This window comes from Moschus berezovskii, chromosome 6 (genome assembly GCF_049115385.1).
Source record: "Moschus berezovskii isolate FMDL1 chromosome 6, NW_MosBer_1.0, whole genome shotgun sequence".
Taxonomy (NCBI): domain Eukaryota; kingdom Metazoa; phylum Chordata; class Mammalia; order Artiodactyla; family Moschidae; genus Moschus; species Moschus berezovskii.
This window is the reverse complement of record NC_142465.1, coordinates 37,187,685-37,212,799: the sequence shown is the minus strand read 5'-3', so window position 1 is coordinate 37,212,799 and position 25,115 is coordinate 37,187,685. Positions and strand designations below refer to the sequence as shown.

At 40.4% G+C, this 25,115-nt stretch overlaps 1 protein-coding gene across 2 annotated transcripts in view; it reads left to right on the top strand.

Moving 5' to 3' along the window:
• Positions 1 to 23,731, top strand: part of PCED1B (PC-esterase domain containing 1B) — a 197,758-nt gene extending 174,027 nt beyond the window's left edge. Inside the window, exons 6-7 of one of the 2 annotated variants that reach the window (XR_008681839.2) lie at positions 12,706 to 12,837; positions 23,117 to 23,731. The gene's annotated coding sequence lies outside the window, so the exon portion shown is untranslated. The remainder of the gene's footprint in view (positions 1 to 12,705; positions 12,838 to 23,116) is intronic. The other variant, XR_016037587.1, reaches the window with a different exon arrangement.
• The last annotated feature ends 1,384 nt before the right edge of the window (positions 23,732 to 25,115 follow it).

Sequence of the window (25,115 nt, the reverse complement as noted above, 5' to 3'; positions counted from 1 at the left end):
ACACAAGGTCATGGCTGAGACTCAGATAGTTCTGGAGAGTGATTTTTGGAGATTATAATCCCTGGTTCATGTATTTGCTTCGTTCATATACATGGGAGCTAAGAAGCCTATGAGGAAAAGGACTTGAACAAAGTATGCCCTATGGGATTAAGGGTGTATATTCATGTGTGTATGTATTCAAAGTGTGCTGGTGGTTCCAAAGCAGCTAGGTTACAGGGAGAACGACAGGGACCCGTACAGGAGAACATGCCATAAGAGAGTCAGGACTCTAGTATTGGGAGTTCAGTGTACTGGTGACTCTAGAAATCAGAAGCCTACACTAGATGTCAGCTTTGCTGACACCCACATACAGCAGGACTCCACTTGTAACAGCAACAACATATGGTGGGATTCAAACTTCATGGACAGACACATCAACATGGCATTAGGAACAATATTCTAGCTCAGTGGCGTCGCTATAGACCTGTCAGGTGAAGGACTGCAAAGTCAGGAAGTCAGCGAGAAGTAGGGCTGATTCAGGAACACATGTGAGTCCAACTGGAGAGTTTCAGAAAAATTGCTGAGGAGGGGAACTTTGGCTAATCATCTAAGGCCATGTGCCCATGTCTCTAGGCCCTGCCCTGGTCTTGTAGCATCTTAAAAAAGAAAAACAACTCTATAAACTCAGTTCCGAAACAGTTGATGAATAATGTTAGGGTCTCAGAAGAAGTTTCAACAAACAGTATTCCTCTTTCCCATGCTGAGCAAGTTGAGGAAATAAAGCAAAGTTAAGGCAAATGGAGTCACCTTTGTTACTTCTAGAGACCAGACTAGAAGACAAGGTTTTAGGTCAGGTGGTCAAATGGGCTGAAACTAGACAGACTTGCCCATAGGCAGACACTTGCGTCACCAGAGCAGGCCTGCACAGGCAAGATTTTTACTACAGAGAGACATTGTGTTCTCTTGGAAGACTCACTCCAAAAAGGAAGAAGCAGAGCTGATCCGACGGGCCCAGTGACTTTTCCAAAATTATGATCAGATTACTCACTCCAGAGTCCCAGGAATGGAATAAGTAAAAGGGAAATGAGAGACAAAGCCAGTGTTCAGAGAAATGCTCATTATAGAAACCAAAAGAAGAGATGTCTTTCCTCTGTATTGATCAGGGTCTGCTAGGAAAACAAAATCCACACCAGGGTTATTAAACAGAGGGCATTAAACAGAGGGAATTAGTTATAAAAGTGTTAGAGGAGTTGAAAGATTTACCTAGGTAGGTGAGGCAGCTCCCAAATTAGCAACTGGGAAGCCACTACCCACTCTTTGGGCTGGAAGAACAAATAGAAAAGGTGGTGTTACCTGAGCCCAGGAGTTGGGCCCATTCAGTAAACCCTAGTATCATCAGGGCTCTATTAGGGTAAGAGCTGGAGTTATTAATATACAGCAGTTGCAGCTGCTGCCAGGCATGCCTCCCAATACAGAGAAAAAGGTGAGAAATACCTTAACTTCTCCTTTCCTCCCAAACTCCAATCTCCACCAGTGCCTCTCACTGGCAAACCCAACGTAGAGTTGGTGGTCAAGAGTGCCTGGAAGTCATAGCTCAAGACAGTCAGAGAGAGCACAGGCAGGGAATGGATCCAGAGTCAACAGGCTGAGAGCCAGTGCAGCCTTCAACAAGGAAGAGCTTTATTAATGTTTTTGTACACAGATTAAAGAGGAATCTGTATGTCACAGTTCAGTTCAGTTCAATCACTCAGTCATGTCCGACTCTTTGCAACCCCATCGGAGGCAGCATGCCAGGCCTCCCCGTCCACACTAACTCCCGGAGTCCACTCAAACTCATGTCCATTGAGTCAGTGATGCCATCCACCCATCTCATCCTCTGTCGTCCCCTTCTCCTCCTATCCTCAATCTTTCCCAGCATCAGGGTCTTTTCAAATGAGTCAGCTCTTTGCATCAGGTGGCCGAAGTATTGGAGTTTCAGCTTCACTACCAGTCCTTCCAATGAACACCCAGGACTGATCTCCTTTAGAATGGACTGGTTGGATCTCCTTGCAGTCCAAGGGACTCTCAAGGGTCTTCTCCAGCACCACAGTTCAAAAGCATCGATTCTTCTGTGCTCAGCTTTCTTTATAGTCCAACTCTCCCATCCATACATGACTACTGGAAAAACCATAGCCTTGACTAGACGGACCTTTGTTGGCAAATTAATGTCTCTGCTTTTTAATATGCTGTCTAGGTTGGTCATAACTTTCCTTCCAGGGAGTAAGCGTCTTTTAATTTCATGGCTGCAGTCACCATCTGCAGTGATTTTGGAGCCCCCAAAAATAAAGTCTGCCACTGTTTCCCCATCTATTTGCCATGAAATAATGGGACTGGATGCCATGATCTTAGTTTTCTGAATGTTGAGTTTTAAGCCAAATTTCTCACTCTCCTCTCTCACTTTCATTAAGAGGCTCTTTAGTTCTTCTTCACTTTCTGCCAAAAGGATGGTATCATCTGCATATCTGAGGTTATTGATATTTCTCCCAGCAATCTTGATTCCAGCTTGTGCTTCATCCAGCCCAGCATTCCTCATGATGTACTCTGCATAGAAGTTAAATAAGCAGGGTAACAATATACAGCCTTGACATACTCCTTTTCCTATTCGGAACCCGTCTGTTGTTCCATGTCCAGTTCTAACTGTTGCTTCCTGACCTGCATACAGGTTTCTCAAGAGGCAGGTCAGGTGGTCTGGTTTTCCCATCTCTTTCAGAATTTTTCACAGTTTATTGTGATCCACACAGTCAAAGGCGTTGGCATAGTCAATGAGGCAGAAATAGATGGTTTCTGGAACTCTCTTTCTTTCTCCATGATCCAGCGGATGTTGACAATTTGATCTCTGGTTCCTCTGCCTTTTCTAAATCCAGCTTGAACATCTGGAAGTTCACGGCTCACGTATTGCTGAAGCCTGGCTTGGAGAATTTTGAGCATGACTTTGCTAGCGTGTGAGATGAGTGCAATTGTGCGGTAGTTTGAGTATTCTTTGACGTTGCGTTTCTTTGGGATTGGAATGAAAACTGACCTTTTCCAGTCCTGTGGCCACTGCAGAGTTTTCCAAATTTGCTGGCATATTGATGCAGCATTCACAGCATTATCTTTTAGGATTTGAATAACTCAACTGGAATTCCATCACCTCCACAAGCTTTGTTCATAGTGATGTTTCCTAAGGCCCACTTGACTTCACATTCCAAGATGTCTGGCTCTAGATGAGTGATCACACCATCATGATTATCTGGGTCATGAAGATCTTTTTTGTACAGTTCTTCTGTGTATTCTTGCCACCTCTTCTTAATATCTTCTGCTTCTGTTAGGTCCATGCCATTTCTGTCCTTTATTGAGCCCATCTTTGCATGAAATTTTCCCTTGGTATCTCTAATTTTCTTGAAAAGATCTCTAGTCTTTCCCATTCTATTGTTCTCCTCTATTTCTTTGCGTTGATCACTGAGGAAGGCTGTCTTATCTCTCCTTGCTATTCTTTGGAACTCTGCATTCAAATGGGTATATCTTTCCTTTTCTCCTTTGCTTTTTGCTTCTCTTCTTTTCACAGCTATATGTAAGGCCTCCTCAGACAGCCATTTTATGTAGTCAATAAAGCAGAAGTAGATCTTTTTCTGGAACTCTCTTGCTTTTTTGATGATCCAACAGATGTTGGCAATTTGATCTGGTTCCTCTGGCTTTTCTAAATCCAGCTTGAAAATCTGGAAGTTCATGGCTCACATTTTGTTGAAGCCTGGCTTGGACAGTTTTGAGCACTACTTTGTTAGTGTGTGAGATGAGTACAATTGGGCAGTAGTTTGAATATCCTTTGGCATTGCCTTTCTTTGAGATTGGAATAAAAATTGTCCTTTTCCAGTCCTGTGGCCACTGCTGAGTTTTCCAAATTTGCTAGCATATTGAGCACAGAACTTTAACAACATCATCTTTTAGGATTTGAAATGGCTCAACTGGAATGCTATCATCTCCGCTAACTTTGTTTGTAGTGATGCTTCCTAAGGCCCACTTGACTTTGCGTCCCAGGATGTCTGGCTCTAGATGAGTGATCACATCATGGTGGTTATCTGGGTCATGAAGATCTTTTTTGTACAGTTCTGTGTGTTCTTGCCGCCTCTTTTTAACATCTTCTGCTTCTGTCAGGTCCATACCATTTCTGTTCTTTGTTGAGCCCATCTTTGCATGAAATATTCCCTTGGTATCTCTGGTTTTCCTGAAGAGATCTCTAGTCTGTCATAGCGCACACCAAAAAACCTTTCTAATTGTCTCTACCATTTCTTTACATTTCTCTCCTGCCATAGCTAATGTGGCTCTCTCCATCTTTTCTCCCTGCCTCAGCTCACCCCTCTACTCCCCCACAACATTCTCCTGAACCTTCTCCACATAAGCTGGGGAGTTCAGTTGACCCTCTTCTCATCTTCTGTATCAGAGATGGCTCTCCATGGGGCCTCCCTCAGTGGCTTAGTGCTTTGAGATTGGGCCAATAGTAAATTGGGGGCTTCCCAGGTGGCCCTAGTGGTAAAAAAAAAAACAAAAAAACCCACCTGCCATTGCAACAGATGTAAGAGATGTGGATTTGATCTCTGGGTCAGGAAAATCCCCTGGAGGAGGGCATGGCAACCCACTCCAGTATTCTTGCCTGCTGATGCTGCTAAGTTGCTTCAGTCATGTCTCTGTGTGACCCCATAGACGGCAGCCCACCAGGCTCCCCCGTCCCTGGGATTCTCCAGGCAAGAACACTGGAGTGGGTTGCCATTTCCTTCTCCAGTGCATGAAAGTGAAAAATGAAAGTGAAGTCACTCAGTCGTGTCCCACTCTTCGTGACCCCATGGACTGCAGCCCACCAGGCTTCTCTATCCATGGGATTTTCCAGGCAAGAGTACTGGGTTGCCATTGTCTTCTCTGATTCTTGCCTAGAGAATCCCATGAACAGAGGAGCCTGGAGGGCTACAGTCCATAGGGTCACAAAGAGTCACACACAACTGAAACGACTTAGCATGTGCACAAATACTAAGTTGGTCATTGCAGTTAAGTCTGAGGCAGCTAACTTACCCACTAAGAGAGTATTCACCTGCTCAAAATAAGGCCATCAGCAGGAGGTCTGCTGCTTACTTTTCCTCTTTCAAATTAAAGCAGTTGACCACTTTGGTTCATGTCAAATGCAGCCCTTGCAGTCCACACATGGTGTGCATAGGTGTTTGTTTTGTATTTAACAGAACTGAAAGGACTCCTGTTTCATTTTCTTGTAACCGCAGAATTTAAATATCTGTGGTTTGGCTTGTGGGCTCACTACTGGAAGGTAGTAATCATTGCTATTTCAAGATAGATAAAAGAAATTAGAATAGTGCCTAGGACATAACAGGAATTTTAAAAGTATGTGTTCATAAGGCAGATAGATTATATGATTGTGCTCATTTACTAAGGCTACCATAACAAAGTACTACAGATGGACTGGTTTAAACAATAGAAACTTTTTCCCCACAATTCTGAAGGCTAGAAGCCTGAGATAAAGGTATCACAGGAGTAATTTCTTCTAAGGCCTCCCCACTGGGTGTATAGATGGTCATCTTCACATAGTCTTTCTTCTATGTAAATCTGTGTCCTTATTTCATCTTCTTAAAGGGATGCCAGTCAGATTAGATTAAGACTCACCCAATTACTTTCTTTCAATTTAATTACCTCTTTAAAGATCTTATCTCCAGTTAAAATCACATTCTAAGGTATTCGGAGTTAAGACTTCAGCATAAGAATTTTGGAGGAAACAAAATTCAGCCCATAATCCAAAGCCATACTTTATCTCATGCAATTTAGTCATGTACAGATGTAAGAGTTGGACCATAAAGAGGTCTGAGTGCTGAAGAATTGATGCTTTTGAACTGTGGTGTTGGAGAAGACTCTTGAGAGTCCCTTGGACTGCAAGGAGATCCAACCAGTCCATCCTAAAGGAGATCAGTCCTGAACATTCATTGGAAGGACTAATGCTGAAGCTGAAACTCCAATACTTTGGCCACCTGATGTGAAGAACTGACTCACTGGAAAAGACCCTGATGCTGGGAAAGATTGAAGGTGGGAGGAGAAGGGGATGACAGAGGATGAGATGGTTGGATGGCATCACTGCCTCAATGGACATGAGTTTGAGCAAGCTCCGGGAGATGGTGAAGGACAGGGAAGCCTGGTATGCTACAGTCCATGGGGTCACAAAGAGTTGGACGTGACTGAGGGACTGAACAATAACAGAACAGAAAACAGCACAAATATTTACATGATTAACTTTATTGTTGATAGTGGCAGGACAGAATTAGGTTACAGGGTTCCTGGCACCCTAATCTATGTCTACTGGCACTGTTAGACTATATTTTCATCATGCTGGGATTACAGCATAATTGTTAGATGAACAGGTTGTGTAGTCATATAGGCCTGAGTCTTTTAATTCTGGACCTACTACCTATTAGCTGCTTGACCTTGGATCAGTTCCTTAACACTTCTTAGGTCAGTTTCTGTATCAGTATGCTGGGGCTTCCTTGGTGGCTCAGATGGTCAGATGGTAAGGAGTTTGCTTACAATGCAGGAGACCTGGGTTTGATCCCTAGGTCAGGAATATCCCCTGGAGAAGGGAATAGCAACCCACTCCTGTATTCTTGCCTGGATAATTCCATGGACAGAGGAGTCTGGCAGACTATAGTCCATGGGGTCACAAAGAGTCAGATGCTACTGACACTTTTTCACTTTCACTTTTCATGCTGGGATAATAGAACTTTCTTTACTGAGAGGGATGAGGATTCAAAGACATGATGATGTTTATTGTCGGAGAGGAAAACCTTCTCCTTTACTCTCTTAGGTTTACTGCCTGGGGCTGTGCAATATTAAACTAATAAAAAATAGATTAAAAGGAGAAAAGATAATTTTTTATTAATATTTACATGAGTTCACAGAAGAGAAGTGAAACTCAAAGAATTGGTTAGACTTGGGGTCTTATACACCCATTTTAACAAAAGAAAGGAGATTTGAGCTTCAGGGGATGATAAACTGTGGGGAAGTCACTAGGAGATATATGGGGGAACTAATGGAAGATAAGGGGTGTTTTAATAAGGTCTGTCTATGCAGACTCATCTCAGTGTTACTCTCCATCTCCAGAGATTAGAGTCACTCTTCCCTTCTTGGTGGGGGAAGACACCTTCATAAAGGGAAATTGGTGCCCTGCTTTCAGGCAGACAAGGGAGAACAGAGAAGTCTTTCCACACCTGCTGCATCTCAGTTGCTTTCAGCTCAAAGTAATCCTTATACCAAATTGGCATTTTCTGATCCCCTTTGATGAAAAGTGCTTAGCACCAGGTCTGATCACAGTAAGTGCTAGATAATCAACTGTTATTAGAGCAAAATATATCCTTCCATTGTAGTCCTGGAGCCCAGCCATAGCAGCATGGAAAGGGAATGTCAACTTTAAAAAAATGCACAATGTGAGAGTTGCAAGTTAAGTTTTATGTGGGTATAAATGAGGACTGCAGTCCAGGAGACAGCATCTCAGAGAGCTCTGAGAAACTGCTCCCCCAGGCTGTAGTCCTCATTTTGCCCCAGATAAAGCTTAACTTGCAACTCTCATGTTGCAATTTCCTTTAAGTCAACAGTTATGGCAACTGAGGAAGGGACCCAGAATGGACTTCCCTTCACCTGAACTCTTTGAGGAACTACAGCCTTGGCACCATCTGCCCATCTGCCTCCTTGGACAGTCCAGACAAATTGGGTAAATATTTCCTGGTTCTCAGATCTCCTGTATTGGTTGATGATCCTGAGTTTTATTTGGTGGTGGAGCAGATAACCTGCCCTCTCTCAGTTGACAGATACTGCAGGGGGCCCAGTTGAAAGATACTGGGGCATACCTACTCAGTGTGCAGACAGTGAGTGGGGCTCGGTTGAAAGATACTGAGGAATACATGACCAGTTGGAAGTGAAAGACACTTTGAGCGGGTGCTGGTTGAAAGATAATAGGAGATACCACCCCCAGCCCCCATCCAGGGGAAAGATACTGGGTGGAGATTGGCCAAGGAATACCCACTCCATTAAAATATACTGGTGGGGGCTGGTTGAAAGATACCAGGGTTTGCTTAGATGTAGGAGACTGACTTGTCGGTGCAGAATGGTTAACTTAAGAGGCTGATCTGATGCTTTTACAAGGCACATCAGAAAGCCAGCCTCTTAACTAAAACCTCAACCAGGGTTATGTATGTACAAAACTTATACTTGCAAGTACTTACTTACTTGGGGAAATTATACTAAAAGAGATCCCAACCAAAAATGACCAAATTGGAGTTCTTTTGATATTCCAAAATTAATAATTACGGGCACACAGTTAGAAAAAGCTGGCCATAAGGTCAAACAGACTGAATGGAATGCTTACTTTGATTGGTATCTAGAAGTTTCTTTTAAAACTGTAGAACAAAAAAAGGCTGCTAACAGTCTGTCACTGATTCTGTCTCTGCCTCTCATATTTTCTTCAATCTGAATTGCTTGGCCAGATGCTGTCTCTCTCTTTTTTATCTCTTCCAACTCTTCTACCTCCTGCTGCTCCCCTGTCCCCAGGAAAGGAGGATTAAAACAAAACAAAAACTTTGAAGCAATATTCTGACTTGACACCTAAGTCATTCTCTAACTGCCAAAATGATCCTTTGCTTAAGTCTGCCTCTTCAGTTCAGTTCAGCTCAGTCGCTTGGTTGTGTCCGACTATTTGCAACCCCATGGACTGCAGCACGCCAGGCCTCCCTTTCCATCACCAACTCCCGGAGTCCACTCAAACTCATGTCCATTGAGTCAATGATGCCATCCAGCCATCTCATCCTTGGTCATCCCCGTCTCCTACCGCCTTCAATCTTTCCCAGCATCAGGGTCTTTTCAAATGAGTCAGCTCTTCACATCAGGTGGCCAAATTATTGGAGTTTCATCTTCAACATCAGTCCTTCCAATGAACACTCAGGACTGATCTCCTTTAGGATGGACTGGTTGGACCACCTTGCAGTCCAAGGGACTCTCAAGAGTCTTCTCCAACACCACAGTTCAAAAGCATTATTCTTCAGTGCTCAGCTTTCTTCACAGTCCAACTCTCACATCCATACATGACCACGGGAAAAACCATAGCCTTGACTAGACGGACCTTTGTTGGCAAACTAATGTCTCTGCTTTTTAATACACTGTCTAGGTTGGTCATAACTTTCCTTCCAAGGAGTAAGCGTCATTTAATTTCATGGCTGCAGTCACCATCTGCAGTGATTTTGGAGCCAAAAGAAATAAAGTTTGCCACTGTTTTCACTGTTTCCCCAACTATTTCCCATGAAGTGATGGGACCAGATGCCATGATCTTCGTTTTCTGAATGTTGAGCTTTAATCCAGCTTTTTCACTCTCCTCTTTCACTTTCATCAAGAGGCTCTTTAGTTCTTCACTTTCTGCCATAAGGGTGGTGTCATCTGTATATCTGAGGTTATTGATATTTCTCCCAGCAATCTTGATTCCAGCTTGTGCTTCTTCCAGCCCAGCGTTCCTCATGATGTACTCTGCATATAAGTTAAATAAGCATGGTGATGATATACAGCCTTGATGTACTCCTTTTCTTATTTGGAACCAGTCTGTTGTTCCAGGTCCAGTTCTAACTGTTCTTAACCTGTATGCTTCTTAATCTGCATACAGATTTCTCAAGAGGCAGGTCAGGTATTCCCATCTCTTCAGAATTTTCCACAGTTTGTTGTGATCCACACCGTCAAAGGCTTTGATGTAGTCAATAAAGCAGTAGATGTTTTTCTGGAACTCTCTTGCTTTTTCAAAGACCCAACAAATGTTGGCAGTTTGATCTCTGGTTCCTCTGCCTTGTCTAAATTCAGCTTGAACATCTGGAAGTTCACAGTTCACATATTGTTGAAGCCTGGCTTGGACAATTTTGAGCATTACTTCACTAGCATGTGAAATGAGTGCAATTGTGCAGTAGTTTGAGCATTCTTTAGCATTGCCTTTCTTTGAGATTGGAATGAAAACTGACCTTTTCCAGTCCTGTGGCCACTGCTGAGTTTTCCAAATTTGCTGGCATATTGAGTGCAGCACTTTCACAGCATCATCTTTCAGGATTTGAAATAGCTCAACCAGAATTCCATCACCTCCACTAGTCTGCCTCTTAGAAGGCTTAGATGAGGATTTGGCTACTCTAGTAAAAAAAAACTATCTAGGTTGGTCTGTGTTACACACTAATGCTTGTTACACTAGCTGACCAACTTTTTAGAACCATTAAAAGAAAGAAAAGGGGGTATCTATAAAAGTTATGAACCTTTATTGCACCAATATAAGTGCGCAATGCCAGTCAAAGGTTAACCAACCCCCAACCAGTTTCAGTTCAGTTCAGTTGCTCAGTTGTGTCCAACTCTTTGTGACCCCATGAACCACAGCACGCCAGGCCTCCCTGTTCATCACCAACTCCTGGAGTCCACCCAAACCCATGTCCATTTTGTCGATGATGCCATCCAACCATCTCATCCTCTGTCATCCCCTTCTCCTCCTGCCTTCAATCTTTCCCAGCATCAGGGTCTTTTCAAATGAGTCAGCTCTTCACATTAGGTGGCCAAAGTATTGGAGTTTCAGCTTCAACATCAATCCTTCCAATGAACACCCAGGACTGATCTTTTTTTTTTTTTTCAAGCTAACTTTCTCTACTGATTGGAACCAGTTTAATTCCAACCAGTAGAGAAAGTTACTATATATATATGTGTGTGTGTGTGTGTGTATGTACTAAGGGAATATGGGCTTCCCAAGTGGCTCAAGTGATAAAGAATCCAACTGCCAATGAAGGAGATGTGGGTTTGATACCTGGGGCATAAAGATCCCCTGGAGAAGGAAATGGCAACCCACTCCAGTATTCTTGCCTGGGAAATCCCATGGACAGAGGAGCCTGGTGGGCTTCAGTCCATAACATCTCGAAGAGTCAGACACCATTGAGCATGGGTGCCAGGAGCCAGCGAGGGAAATCCTACCCGTGGCAAAGGTCAATTGGGGAAGAGGCCTGACGGGCAGTAGCTAATCAGGACTCGAGGAACCCCCTGAACTTAACCGAGCATCTACCCCAAAGAAAACCGGAGTCTGACTGCCTTACTATCTTACGTCTCTTACCAAGTCCTCTAGTACTTACGGGGGCTTCCCCCCAACCACCTTTCTCTGAAAACATTAATTCAGAGCTGTGGCTAAAAAGTTCTCCTCGGCTTAATAGGAGTGTTCCAATCCAAGCCCCTCTGATAGCTTTCTAACTTGCCTGACAAGTTTGTCCGGGCTCTTACAACTACGAATGTGACTGTTTACAGCCTTCCAGCCATGCAAGGACAGAAAGCCTAATATTCTAAAATACAGGAATCTGTTGAAGAAGTTAAAATCATTAGAATAGTACTAAAAAATATTTCATTGTTGAATCAATGCTTGCTGCAAAGTTTCCATATTTTCTATTGTATCCTTGGAAATATATTAATCACATATAGAGAAAATAAGTAGTAGCCTTTGATTTAACCACATCAGATCTTAAGTTAATAAATTCCTTTCTTGTAGCTCACTACACCCTTGCCTTATAGGAATGTAACCTTGTCATGTGTCTTTGGAGAATAGCGCCTGACTTTAGGAAAATCACCTTGAAAGAATATAAGCCTTTTTCTAGCTAACTAACCTTTGTTAGGAGAGAGGGCCATAAACTGTTAGCAGGCCTCCTGGCCAGAAGATGATGTAAACCACCTAAAGCTTTTGTATATCATGATACATACCAAAATAAGCCCTGATCCTGGTAAGGGTCAAGACTGCTGACCCCGCGTGATTCTGGCGTGACTCTATACCTCCCTTTCTCCAAAGTTTTGGGCCTTGCTCACTGAAGCTTGGTCTCCCCGAGTCGTTTTTTCTCTTTTTCCATCCTTTTCTCTATTCTCCTTTTTCTGGTTGAGATCCTTGGAGCGCCAGGCCCTCTGCATTTACTTATCTGCCTGGGCTTCTAAGACCCACTCGAGGGGGGTGCCCTGGTGGGGTGCCTCCAGTGATTCGAGAGGGCGCCTGCGGCCTACGTAAACAGAGCAAACCCCGTGCTGGGGTTTTATTGGTTTCCTGCGTAAACCAAGGAATCATCAGCCCCTGTCTCTCTTTCTCTCTCTCTCTCTCGCTGACACCAACGCCGTTCATCCCGAGGATACCCTGGGTCCATATGGAGGCAGGTCCCCGATACGTGGGCACACACCCACATACACATGCCTAAAGGAATAAGTCCAAATGAGATGAACATGATCACTTATCTTATCTATGACTTGTGCATGTGTTCTCAGTCATGTCCCACTTTTTGCAACCTGATGGACTGCAGTCCTCCAGACCTCCTCTGTCCGGGGAATTTTCCGGGGAAGAATACTGGAGTGGGTTGCCATTTCCTTCTCCAGGGGAGGGACTGAACCCACATCTCTTGCATCTCCTGACTGGCGTGCAGATTCTTTACCACTGTGCCACCCAGACCATCTCTAATTCCTAAAACCAAAAAAAACAAAACAGAACAGGAAAAGCATTTAAAAATCTTTCTTATAAGTTAGTGAGTTTTGTATTAAGATATCTAATTCAAAACTAAGTTTAAAAAATAAAGCCAGATCTCTTGTTGTGTCTGTCTGAATATATGTATGTCTCAGTATGTGTCTTTCTTTGTCTTTGTGTTGCAGGATGGGGGACAGCTTCCAGGGCCCAGAAGTGGGCTCTCATCTAACACTCAGAAATGAATTGTCTGAAGAGACAAATGAGCTGACAAAGAAAGAGACTTTATTGGAAAGGGCGCCCTGGTGGAGAGCAGTAGGGTAAGGGAACCCAGGAGAACTGCTCTGCCTCGTGGCTCACAGTCTCAGGTTTGATGATAATGGAATTAGTTTTTTTGGATTTTCTTTGGCCAATCATTCTGACTCAAGAGTCCTTACTGGTGGAAGATGCATTGCTCAGCCAAGATGGATGCCAGCAAGAAGGATTCTGGGAGGTGGTCAGACACGTAGTGTCTCCTTTTGACCTTTCCTGAACTCTTCTGATTGGTGGTGGCTTATCAGTTCCATGTTCCTTACTAGGAACGCCTGTGATAAAATAACTCTTGCAAATGGTTATTATGGTGCCTGGCCAAGGTGGGTGGTTTTAGTTAGTGTGCTTCCCCTAACATTTGGATAGTATTGCCGAGGTTAATTTGTAAATGAGCTCAAATTTATTGGCCTAGAAAAAAGTAAGCATTTACAAATCAAACAATTTTAAATACAAGAAAATTTAGCTGAAAAAAATATAAGAAAATTGTAAATACAAGAAAAATTGGTCTTCCCTTGTGGCTCAGCTTGTAATGGATCTGCCTACAATGCAAGAGACCTGGGTTCGATCTCTGGGTTAGAAGATTCCTTGGAGAAGGGAAAGGCTACCCACTCCAGTATTTGGCCTGGAGAATTCCCTGGACTGTATAGTTCATGGGGTCGCAAAGAGTCAGACACGACTGATCAACTTTCACTTCTCTTCAAGCTGAAAAACCCAGGGAGGAACACACTGAGACTCATAGTAGTCAAACTGACAAAAAATAAAGACAGAGGTAAAATATTAAAAGCAACAAGGAAAAAACGACAAATAACATATAAGGGAACTTCCATCAGGCTATCAGCTGATGTCTCAGCAGAAACTCTACAAGCCAGAAGGGAATGGCACGATATATTTAAAGTCATGAAAGGAAAGAACCTACAACCAAGAATATTCTACCCAGCAAGACTCTCCTTCAGATTTGATGGAGAAATCAAGTTTTCCAGATAAGCAAAACTTAAGAGAATTTAGCACCACCAAATCAGCTGTACAACAAATCTTAAAGGAACTTCTCTAAAGAGGAAACACAAGAGATGGAAAAGACCTACAGAAAATAAACCCAAAACAATTAAGAAAACTGTAATAGAATACACATTGATAATTAGCAAAGGCAACAACAAAAAGATGTAGACTGGCTGGGGAGACGAATACATGTGCATTTTTGCAATTCTGTTTACCACATCACTCTGCCTGACTCCCCAAATTGTATGCAATTATTTTATATTGTTCAGTTCAGTTCATTTCAGTCGCTCAGTCGTGTCCGACTCTTTGCGACCCCATGAATCACAGCACGCCAGGCCTCCCTGTCCATCACCAACTCCCGGAGTACACTCAAACTCATATCCACAGAGTCGGTGATGCCATCCAGCCATCTCATTCTCCATCGTCCCCTTCTCCTCCCGCCCCCAACCTTTCCCAGCATCAGAGTCTTTTCCAGTGAGTCAACTCGTCGCATGAGGTGGCCAAAGTATTGGAGTTTCAACTTTAGCATCAGTCCTTTATCCCATTATGGCTTGTAATCATAATTATTTTTTATTTTTTGTCTGGCTATTGATTGTGAAAACCGATAAGCATTTTTTACTATTGTGATTATGTAACTATTAATCACTTAAGATCATTGTATCATGATTGGTCAACAGAAAAATAATAGACCTCTATATCACCAAAACTAGGATCTAATAGAAAAACCTGTAATCACTTTTTGCATATCAGAATTTTTTGAAAATTACAAATGCCCAGGTATTGCTTCTTTTTCTCCAGAGCTCTAGATGCTCTGGAGCTCTAATAAGCAACCATGTTTTAAAACAACTGGACTATATGATGATCTTTCACTTTTATCTAGCTTATTTCACTTTTCATGTTTCATATTCAGTGCTCCCATTTCATTTAGTTCATGTTTTTCAATGTCTCCATCTCTTCTTTTTTTTATGTTCTTTCTCAAGCCTTTATCAAGAATAGTAAAAAAGCTTTTGTTTACATATATATAAGTATGTATATAATATATATTTTAGAAAAAACTATGTATTTTTGCTTAGCTGAAAAATTTATGACATTTTGATCCCACTTGTTTGACTAAGTATTAATAGAATGGTAGGGTCAGACACGACTGAGCGACTTCACTTTCACTTTTCACTTTCATGCTTTGGAGAAGGAAATGGCAACCCACTCCAGTGTTCTTGCCTGGAGAATCCCAGGGACGGGGGAGCCTGGTGGGCTTCCATCTATGGGGTCACACAGAGTCGGACACGACTGAGGTGACTTAGCAGCAGCAGCAGCAGATTTCTAATAAAAAAAAAATAGATATGCAACAAGCAACAGAGGTTTACTTTATAGCTTAGGAAACTATAGTCAATATCTTGTAATAACCTATAATGGAAAATAATTTCAAAAATAATATATGTGTATTTGTATAACTGAATTGGGGCTTCCCGGGTAGCTCAAATGGTAAAGAATCTGCCTGCAATGTGGGAGACCTGGGTTCGATCCCTGGGTCAGGAAGATCCCCTGGAGAAAGGCATGGCAACCCACTCCAGTATTCTGGCCTGGAGAATTCCATGGACAGGGGAGCCTGATGGGCTACAGCTCATGGAGTTGCAAAGAGTTGGACATGACTGAAGCAACTAACGCACACACGTAAGTAAATCACCTTTCTATACACCTGAAACATTGCAAGTCAACTATACTTCAATAAAATAAATATATATTAAGAAAAAATAAAAAATCTTTACCAAAAAAAAAAAGAAAATTAAGCTAAATAAGTTTCAGTTTCATATAAACTGAAAACTAGCCAATATTAAATTAGTACCTGGTATTAATGTTAAAGTCTGTCAATCTAATATAAACATGTTTTAAAGTCATCAATATAATAATCCATTATAACACTTTCATTGTGCCTAGGTTTAGCATCAGTCCAGTACAGTCGCTCAGTCGTGTCCAACTCCTTGTGACCCCATGAATCACAGCACACCAGGCCTCCCTGTCCATCACCAACTCCCAGAGATCACCCAAACTCATGTCCATCGAGTCGGTGATGCCATCCAGCCATCTCACTCTCTGTCGTCCCCTTCTCCTCCCGCCCCCAATCTTTCCCAGCATCAGAGTCTTTTCCAGTGAGTCAACTCGTCGCATGAGGTGGCCAAAGTATTGGAGTTTCAGCTTTAGCATCAGTCCCTCCAATGAACACCCAGGATTGATCTCCTTTAGAATGAACTGGTTGGATCTCCTTGAAGTCCAAGGGACTCTCAAGAGTCTTCTCCAACACCACAGTTCAAAAGCATCAATTCTTCGGCGCCCAGCTTTCTTCACAGTCCAACTCTCACATCCATACATGATCATTGGAAAAACCATAGCCTTGACTAGATGGACCTTTGTTGGCAGAGTAATGTCTCTGCTTTTTAATATGCTGTCTATGTTGGTCATAACTTTCCTTCCAAGGAGTAAGCGTCTTTTAATTTCATGGCTGTAATCAGCATCCGCAGTGATTTTGGAGTCCAAAAAAATTAAGTCTGCCAATGTTTCCACTGTTTCCCCATCTATTTCCCATGAAGTGATGGGACCAGATGCCATGATCTTTGTTTTCTGAATGTTGAGCTTCAAGCCAACCTTTTCACTCTCCTCTTTCACTTTCATCAAGAGGCGTTTGAGTTCCTCTTCACTTTCTGCCATAAGGGTAGTGTCATCTGCATATCTGAGGTTATTGATATTTCTCCCGGCAATCTTGATTCCAGCTGGTGCTTCTTCCAGCCCAGCGTTCCTCATGATGTACTCTGCATAGAAGTTAAATAAGCAGGGTGACATTATACAACCTTGACGTACTCCTTTTCCTATTTGGAACCAGTCTGTTGTTCCATGTCCAGTTCTAACTGTTGCTTCCTGACCTGCATACAGGTTTCTCAAGAGGCAGGTCAGGTGGTCTGGTATTCCCATCTCTTTCAGAATTTTCCACAGTTTATTGTGATCCACGTAGTCAAAGGCTTTGGCATAGTCAATGAAGCAGAAATAAATGTTTTTCTGGAACTCTCTTGCTTTCTCCATGATCCAGCGGATGTTGGCAATTTGATCTCTGGTGCCTCTGCCTTTTCTAAAACCTGCTTGTACATCTGGAAGTTCACGGTTCACATATTGCTGAAGCCTGGCTTGGAGAATTTTGAACGTAGTTAAATAAAATCTTATTATATCTGTTGCAATTTTGTTAACTAGGAAAGAAATTCAATGTAAAGAAACTTTTAAGGAAAGCAAATGTAAATAAAAGCTTTAAATAACCTCTAGTAAAACATAATTATGCTTTAAATATTTCTATTTAGTCTCTCTAAATTTTGCTAAATTAAATTTCTAGGGCTGTGCTAAATTAAGTAAAGAAAGTTTATTGAACATCTAGGTCACTCCCAAATAAAATAAGATACAAAACATTCATTACTATCTACTGGCTTCCTCTTACAGAAAAACTGTAGATATTTCAACTATTAATAAATATATTTGGTGCCATCCTACGATGTTCTCTATAAGAAAGCAATTTTTTTTTAACTATGAGTGGTATTTATGCTTACCAATCTACAAAATTCTAATATAAAGGTCAGTTCATGGTTCCTATAAGTAAAGTAGGATTTGTGTTTTCAGTAAAGAAGGTGTAAAGAGTGGAATTGCATTTTATTTTAAAAGAAGGAAATAGATCTGAGTTACAGGTGACTGTTTTTGGATGGGCAAATTAAGTGATGGTTAGAAAAAGGTTTGTAGACCACCCCCAAAAAAAATTTGTGCATGGTACAAGTTTTCTTAAAATGTTCAACTGCCTTTAATATCAGATTTTAAATTTTTTACTTTTAAGCTATCTGCTCTGTATATACCTTTGAAATATCTTATTGTTAATTTGGCTAAGTAAATAACTATTGTTTTACAGTAACCTATGATCTTATCTGACTAATTGTTCTAAATCCTTTTAATATTCTTTGACAAAATTCTAATGAAGTCTTTTTGACCTCTAGCTAACTTTAGGATGCTTCAAAGTGCTCCTGAAACATCCCAATGAGACATGTTAAACTATTTAGGTTCATATTCTATGTTAAATTACATGGGAAGTATTGTCAAATGAGTAATAAATCTTCTCAGATTTATATTATATGGTAAATGTTATTAATATAAATATTCTAAAATTTATATGGAGTTCCTAAAATGCTGACATATCCTGGTAAAATGTTATCAGTCATAATTCTAGTTATTATCTGCAAGTGTTGTATATCACAGCAGTAACCAAGTTACTTTGTCAATTGTATTGTAATCAAATTTAAATGTGACTTAAGTCTTTTGTTGATATACAGTTATGGTTTTATTCTGATGCCTTTGCAAAAAAAATGCTTCCTCTTCAAAAGATTAACAAAAGAAAACTTTTAAATAAATATAAGTTTCTAACTTTCAGACCATAATGCTGAATTGTGTAAGAAATTTTAAAATTCTAATGAGAAACCTGATGGCTTCATAAATTGTTAACAAAGTTAGTTAACAAAAGGACTGAGTACACTGGTAAAAATGGTTATAATTTTCATGGTTTCTGTCTAAAAAATTACTGGGTTGAATATGTGTTTTCCAGATGTAAGGAAAACCTTCCCCTCAAATTAATTACGACATAGTAATTTGGTAATCATACTTTTGTAAGCTAAATTAAGACATTAATCTTTTTTCTCTATCTGGTCCCTCCAAAGATTAAATTAGGATAAATTAGGAAAGCTAACTCACCAACCGGAGAAGGCAATGGCAAGCCACTCCAGTACTCTTGCCTAGAAAATCCCATGGATGGAGGAGCCTGGTAGGCTGCAGTCCATGGGGTCGCTAAGGGTCGGACATGACTGAGCGACTTCACTTTTCACTTTCACACATTGGAGAAGGAAATGGCAACCCACTCCAGTGTTCTTGCCTGGAGAATCCCAGGGAAGGGGGAGCCTGGTGGGCTTCCGTCTATGGGGTCACACAGAGTCGGACACGACTGAAGTGACTTAGCAGCAGCAGCAGCAACTCACCAACAGGTACAAAAACCTCAAGATATTTTTGAGGACCTTGTAAAGGGAGGAATTCACCTAGATCTGCAGGTAAAACATGTTAATAAGCCCTTGGTGTATGCTTCCTAGTCCTAAGAGTTTTTTTAAGCTTCAGTTTAAAACTCCTTATTAAAAATTTTAATACAGTGAAAGCCTATATGATCAATTACATTTATATAGATTATCAGGTCAAGTTTTTTTTCTTGAACCAAACTTATTTTGCAACAAATTAGCCTTAATTAAATATATTTGGTAAATGTGTTATTTTTTAAAAGTTAGATTCTAATAAATGTTAAAATTTTAAACCAAACTTATTTTGCAACCAATTCATCTTAATTTGTTGAATATATTTCGTAAAAAATAAGGGCAATTTTAAAAAAGATTGTTTCAATAAATGTTAAATTCCAGTTTTGTTAATGAAGGTCTGTATTTACTAACTCACTTCCCAGATAGTTCCTTACTATTATGCTGTATTAATGTAAATTAAATTATTTGAAAAAAAAAAAACATTCTTTTGTTTCTAAAGCTTGTGTCAATAATCTCTGTATAAAAATCAGATGCCCATGACCTGCAAACAGGGAATTATATATACCCAAATGGGCTGTCTCCAACCTGGATAAAAAACTTTTTATCAGGTACTCTTAACTAGCTCATGCACAGTAAAACTGAAGGGAAGTTGACTCTTGAATTAATTCTCACTTCTTAAAGGCCACTACACCAGACTGGTCTATAAAGAGAACTGCTGATCTCAAACTTACCTTAAAATAATGCTCAAACAAAGAAAGCTACACCTGCACCAGAACAGAGAAAAAAAATGAAAAAAGACATCAAAAGTAAACACCTTACCCAAAATGCTGAACCTGATTTGTATGATCACTCATAATGTTTTGTTAACTTCTCAGACCTTTGCATATAAATCAGATGTTTTTCTCTCATGGATGTGATCCTGTGCTAGTTTTAAAAACCAAAGCAGTTATTGGTTTGTGGCCAATTACCTGCATCTAGTACTTCTAGATTACCTTGGTGGATTTCTCCACTCCAAGGCTCAAATTAAATCACCCTTAAACAATTATTTTTAAAAAAAGCTCAGTCCTGTTCAGGTGACTCTTAATATTACTAGGTGGACTCCTCTCACCTGGCCAATTAATACCCGCTCTGACTCTGGCCATAATGTGAATTTTCTTCTAAGTAACTCAAGCTCAATAAAAGCAACAAGCAAAAATTCAGTCAAAAAGATAAAATCTCTCATAATTACATAGAGGTTTAAAAAAATACATGTGCTGGATTGCACAAATATAGAATAGATTTATGTAGTTAACACCAGGCTATGGTCATTTAAAATTTAAGGCTTCTTTTATCTTGGGAACAATTAAATTATACTAAGAATAACCAGTCTAGCACAGTAAAAAAATTGGTCTAGAAGCTTTATAAACAGTGCCAGTATATAATTTCCCATTGGATTAAGTCAAATAACCGAAGAATATACTGGGTTACACCTAATGAAAGTTTTTGGCTTAATTCTTACTTATAACTTTAATAACACTGCTAACTATATTATTTGTACTTTGCCTATTTTTCATGAATGTTGTTTCTTTCATTGCCAAATATGTAACTAAATCTCCAATGAAAATAATGATGACTAGCCAATTTAAAGCAGTTAATCAAATACCCAGTTCTGTATGCAATCAATGAATGTAATAACTCTAAATATAAAAAGATAAAGCAAAAGGGAATTTTTTCCTAGACTGTATTAAAAGACAGGTGTCCAAATATCTTTGACTATAGAAGCCTAGTTCAGTAACAAACATTAAGTGGTTTCTCAGTAAAACCTTTGCCAAACCCAAAAATGAGTCTTCCCAGCACTATAGGATAAAATGGTCGTAAAATACCTCCCAAAGTATGGTCAAATTTATGACCATGAGGGGGCCCTGTCAACTACAAATTAGTACTTGCCATGGGTGCTTACCGTCTACAAGGATTAAATCATGTGCTGCTGCAGCTACTGACCTTCAACACCCCCTGAAGGAGTTCAGGGTGAAAAGTAGAAATGAAGTACTCTGTGCTCAGGAAAAAAACTGGCAGAACAGGTCTTCAGATAATTAGATATTCTCAGAAGCTGATTTTATGAGCCCAATTCTTATATCTTTATATATCTAAAAAAGCAAAAAAATCTTTCATGGTGATGACTATTCCTCGTGACTAGTAGAAGCTTCACAAGATGAGCAGAAATTTCTACAAAAAAAATATGTGCTGGATTGCATGTATTCCGCATTTACCAAAATCACATATATACTGTCCGTCCCCTCTGCCTCTTTGGAGCAGTTTCTCAGAGCTGTCTGAGGTGCTGTCTCCCAGACTACAGTCTTCGTTTTGCCCCAGATAAAACTTAACTCACATCTCTCACATTGTGCATTTTTAAGTCAACAGAGACACAGCAATTCTTTTTTTCCCCTCCAGTGTTTCTACCTAAGCTCTCCTGCAAACAATATTTCCCACACATCAAACACATTTGATCCACCCTGAGCACTCACTCAAGTCTACACTCCTTTGCCACAGTGCTAGTTCAGGTTCATACAGCATAGACTGCCCTCTGTTCAGCTCCTCACCAGCCTCCCAGATGGAACACCAGAGAAATTTCACAGTTCTTCACGTGTTCCCCACTGCCTTCGGGGTAAAGTTCAAATGCAAAGCCCAAGACCATGCAACAGTTAGCTCTGCACCTAACTGTTCAGTCTGATTCCCCTCTTCCCCCAGCTCACCAATGAACTAATAGTGATCACTGACTCAGGACGCTTTCTCCTGCCTTTGAGTCAGGGGTATCATTTCATGAAGCTTCTGTCTCCACCTTACTCACTCAAACATCACCTGCTGTTGGTAATATTTCTTAGCTATCCTACTGCCATCATTTCCCATTCTGGCTGACTGAGGTGTCCCTCTGTGCCCCTTCTCCACTACAGCATTATAATTGTGCATTTTCTTCTTTGACTCTGCCTTTAAGTCTGGAGGTCTTTGAAGAAGGGATCACACTGAGTTCATCTCAGATTCCTAGTGCCCAGCACAGGCCTGGCACAACTGAGGAGGCTTTCCTTAAATGCCTATTGAATCCATGATGTCTGTCAATGGTGACACTGGAAACCAATGATAATTTAAAAGCCTCATCTCTGGTCTGAAGTTCAGGGCTTCTGTAAAAAGAATATATGAGGGGAAGACAAGGTGACCGGCAATGATTCTGCAAAAACACGTGGGCAAAAGGAATGGTTGTAATATAATGAAATAGCCTTCATACGTTCCCTTGTGGAAGATATATGTTAATTTCCCAAATGTATGAGCATCTGTGTATTTTCATGGGGAATACACAGTGCCTTTTCTAACACTGAGATGCTTGAAATGGGGTTATTTCCCTTTCAAATGAAAAGCAATTAAATAAATTATATTTTTTTCCCTTGGTGCTTACGAAGTGTGGGAGTTGTCTCCAAACATTACTAAATGTTCTAATTTAGTCATACATGGGCTGGAAGAATGTAGTATAATTGCTAAGTCCAGAGTAAGTTGTTCTAAATATTTTATCTTGTTCAGCATATGCTGTTTTTAAAAAAACCCTCAAACTATAACTGTCAACATTCAATTCACAAAAAGTAAACAACAGCTGAGTATAATGGGATGATAAAGAATCTCTCCATAATTCCCACCATATGGCAAAGACTAGGTCCATTTGATCACGTTTATCAACTGAGTTATTTTCTCTCTGAATTCTTCCTATAGGAATAACATCCCCAGGAAAACTAGAGGCATTTTCCTAAAGCAGACAGAAGGACATGAGAAACCGTTGTATGGTATGACTCGATCACAGATGGAAGGAATTTAAAATTCACTATGGCAATTGAAAGGGCTGAAAAAAAATCACCTATTTCTGTAATGGCAGACATTCTAGAAGCATCACACATGAAATGAACAAACATAAGTAGCAAAAGTATGGATACATTTTTAGTTATTAGTTTCCATTTCTGAAACAAGCTCTCATGGGCCCAGTTCATGATATTTCTTGTCATGATTTGGATTCATTTTAGATGCATGGACAGTTAATCTGCTTCTAAGCAAGGGAAGCTGCTTGAAATTTCTTCTTCTTTTTAGTTTCGTCCCAAAGATTTTTTTTTTAATGTGAACTGTATTTGAAGACTTTATTGAATTTGTTACAATATTGTTTCTGTTTTATGTTTTGGTTTTTCAGCTGCTCCTTAAGCTCTCCGACCCAGGGATCGAATCCACACCCCCTGCACTGGACAGTGAAGTCTTAACCCGTGGACCTCGAGGGAAGTCCTTCTTCAGTTTTTAAAAACATTGGATATTTTGTGTATGGGATTTTCAACTCAAAGGAGATACAAACCATTTCTCTTCCAAGTGAAGTACTAGACAGAGAGCAAGGCATATTCTGGCTGCTGTTCCAACCAGATACTTCAAAACTGCCTTAGAAGAGAAAAGTAGGGCCCTTCTCCAAAGACCAGGCCTTGCTTCTTGAGTGAGAGAGATAAGGAGTACAAGGCTAGCTTGGGGACAAAGGGCTTTGTGAAAGAACACTGAGGAACAGAGCAGTCCTCTTGTTTTCCCGCAAGAATGATGACAATCTACCTTAAATCCTTTTTGGAATGAGCAGCAGGGTTTGGGAGGCGGTATTGAGTGAATAAATTAATATATAATAGAACTAATTAATTAATAACCACATTTAGAGAAGAATGAACAAGAGGGTCTTGCCGAGGACCCTCAGGAGGAATAAGAAATTCTATGTGATCCAATGGAGGGGAAGTAAAGCATCTGGAGGCCAATAACTGCTTTCTGAACTTTAGTTTTCTGGAGATTATAATCAGTATTGTGAATGTTTTGCAACTCTAAAACTCCATAAAGTGGTACTTAGTTCATTCTGTTTGTCTCCTTGAGGTGCTATTTTTAAAAAAATGATGGCATTACAATTAATCAGGTTAATCTCTGAGTAAAAATAAAGGCTGTCTTTTCTAAGAGCTCTTCATCATGTCAGGCAGGGTGTCTATCCACACACAATGACTCTTTCTGTATAGAGACTGTTGAGCTCAAAAGGAGCTCCAAAAAGAAACACAATGAGTGCCAGAGAGACAGCACAATAAACAGGTATACATACCACTCAGTTATTTAAGGCTACTTGAAGGAACACAAAAGAATTCTAAGAAAACTAAGGGACTTCAGAGAAAAACTCAGGGTGATTTGTCTGAAAAAAAAAATCCATCATGTTCACTGTAATGATTCGTGATAGGAAAGATGGTGTTACCATTTCCTGAGACACAGAAAAGGAAGAGTCAGGATTCTGGAAGGAAAACATCCTTAATCATGAAAGGAGAGCCTGAGTGATGGGATGTTTGATTGATTTCACTTCCATCAATGTCTGGGGCCTGGTCAGCACTGTCCTGGAGGAATTGAGAAAAGTGGAAAATATGTGTAAGGTCGGAAATCACTTTAGGCATGAGAGTCCCATGAAGCACACCAAACCTAGGACAGAACAGGACAGATAGCCAAAGTGAACAGAATGGGTCTTTTCTCAAAGAAAATAAAAAGCACTTTGAGCTGAAGCAGTAGGGAAAGAGCCGTACTGTGCTAGAAGGTAGCCCTCCTGGCTCCTCCTCCTATGAAACACAATTATTTCTTCAATAACTGTGTTGAATGATGACAGTGATGAAAGAAAAATGTCTTATAAATGATTGAGAAAATGGTATGTCTTGGTCCCCATCCCAAGTCATTTAATCATGAGAAATAACTGGATTTTATATAGCATAACATTATAATGACGCTGGATTCGTGGCGTGACACTGTTAAAGACAGCATTCGCATCATTTTATTTATTGAACAAGTTCATTGATTTTGATTCTTCCCCTTTCAGGTGTTCTTTTCCATCTATTATCTTGTCTGATGGTAGTTCTGTGACAACTAGATGTCACATGGGGAGATGGTAATTATTTGACATGCCTTACTCTTCGAGTTTAACTTGACCTTTTCTTGAGGCAGATTCTCCCCTTGAGTACTGGCATTTGTGTTGCAACCTAAGCAAGCTATTTTGGATTGTCCTTGATACGGAACTTCTCACAGAAAAGGTTTCCATTTGAAAAGTCAGTCCATCATTTTGTTTATTAAATTAACAACATTTTTACTGATTTATACAAGTTCTGCTCAACTATCTAGACAAAGGCACAGAACATACATGTATA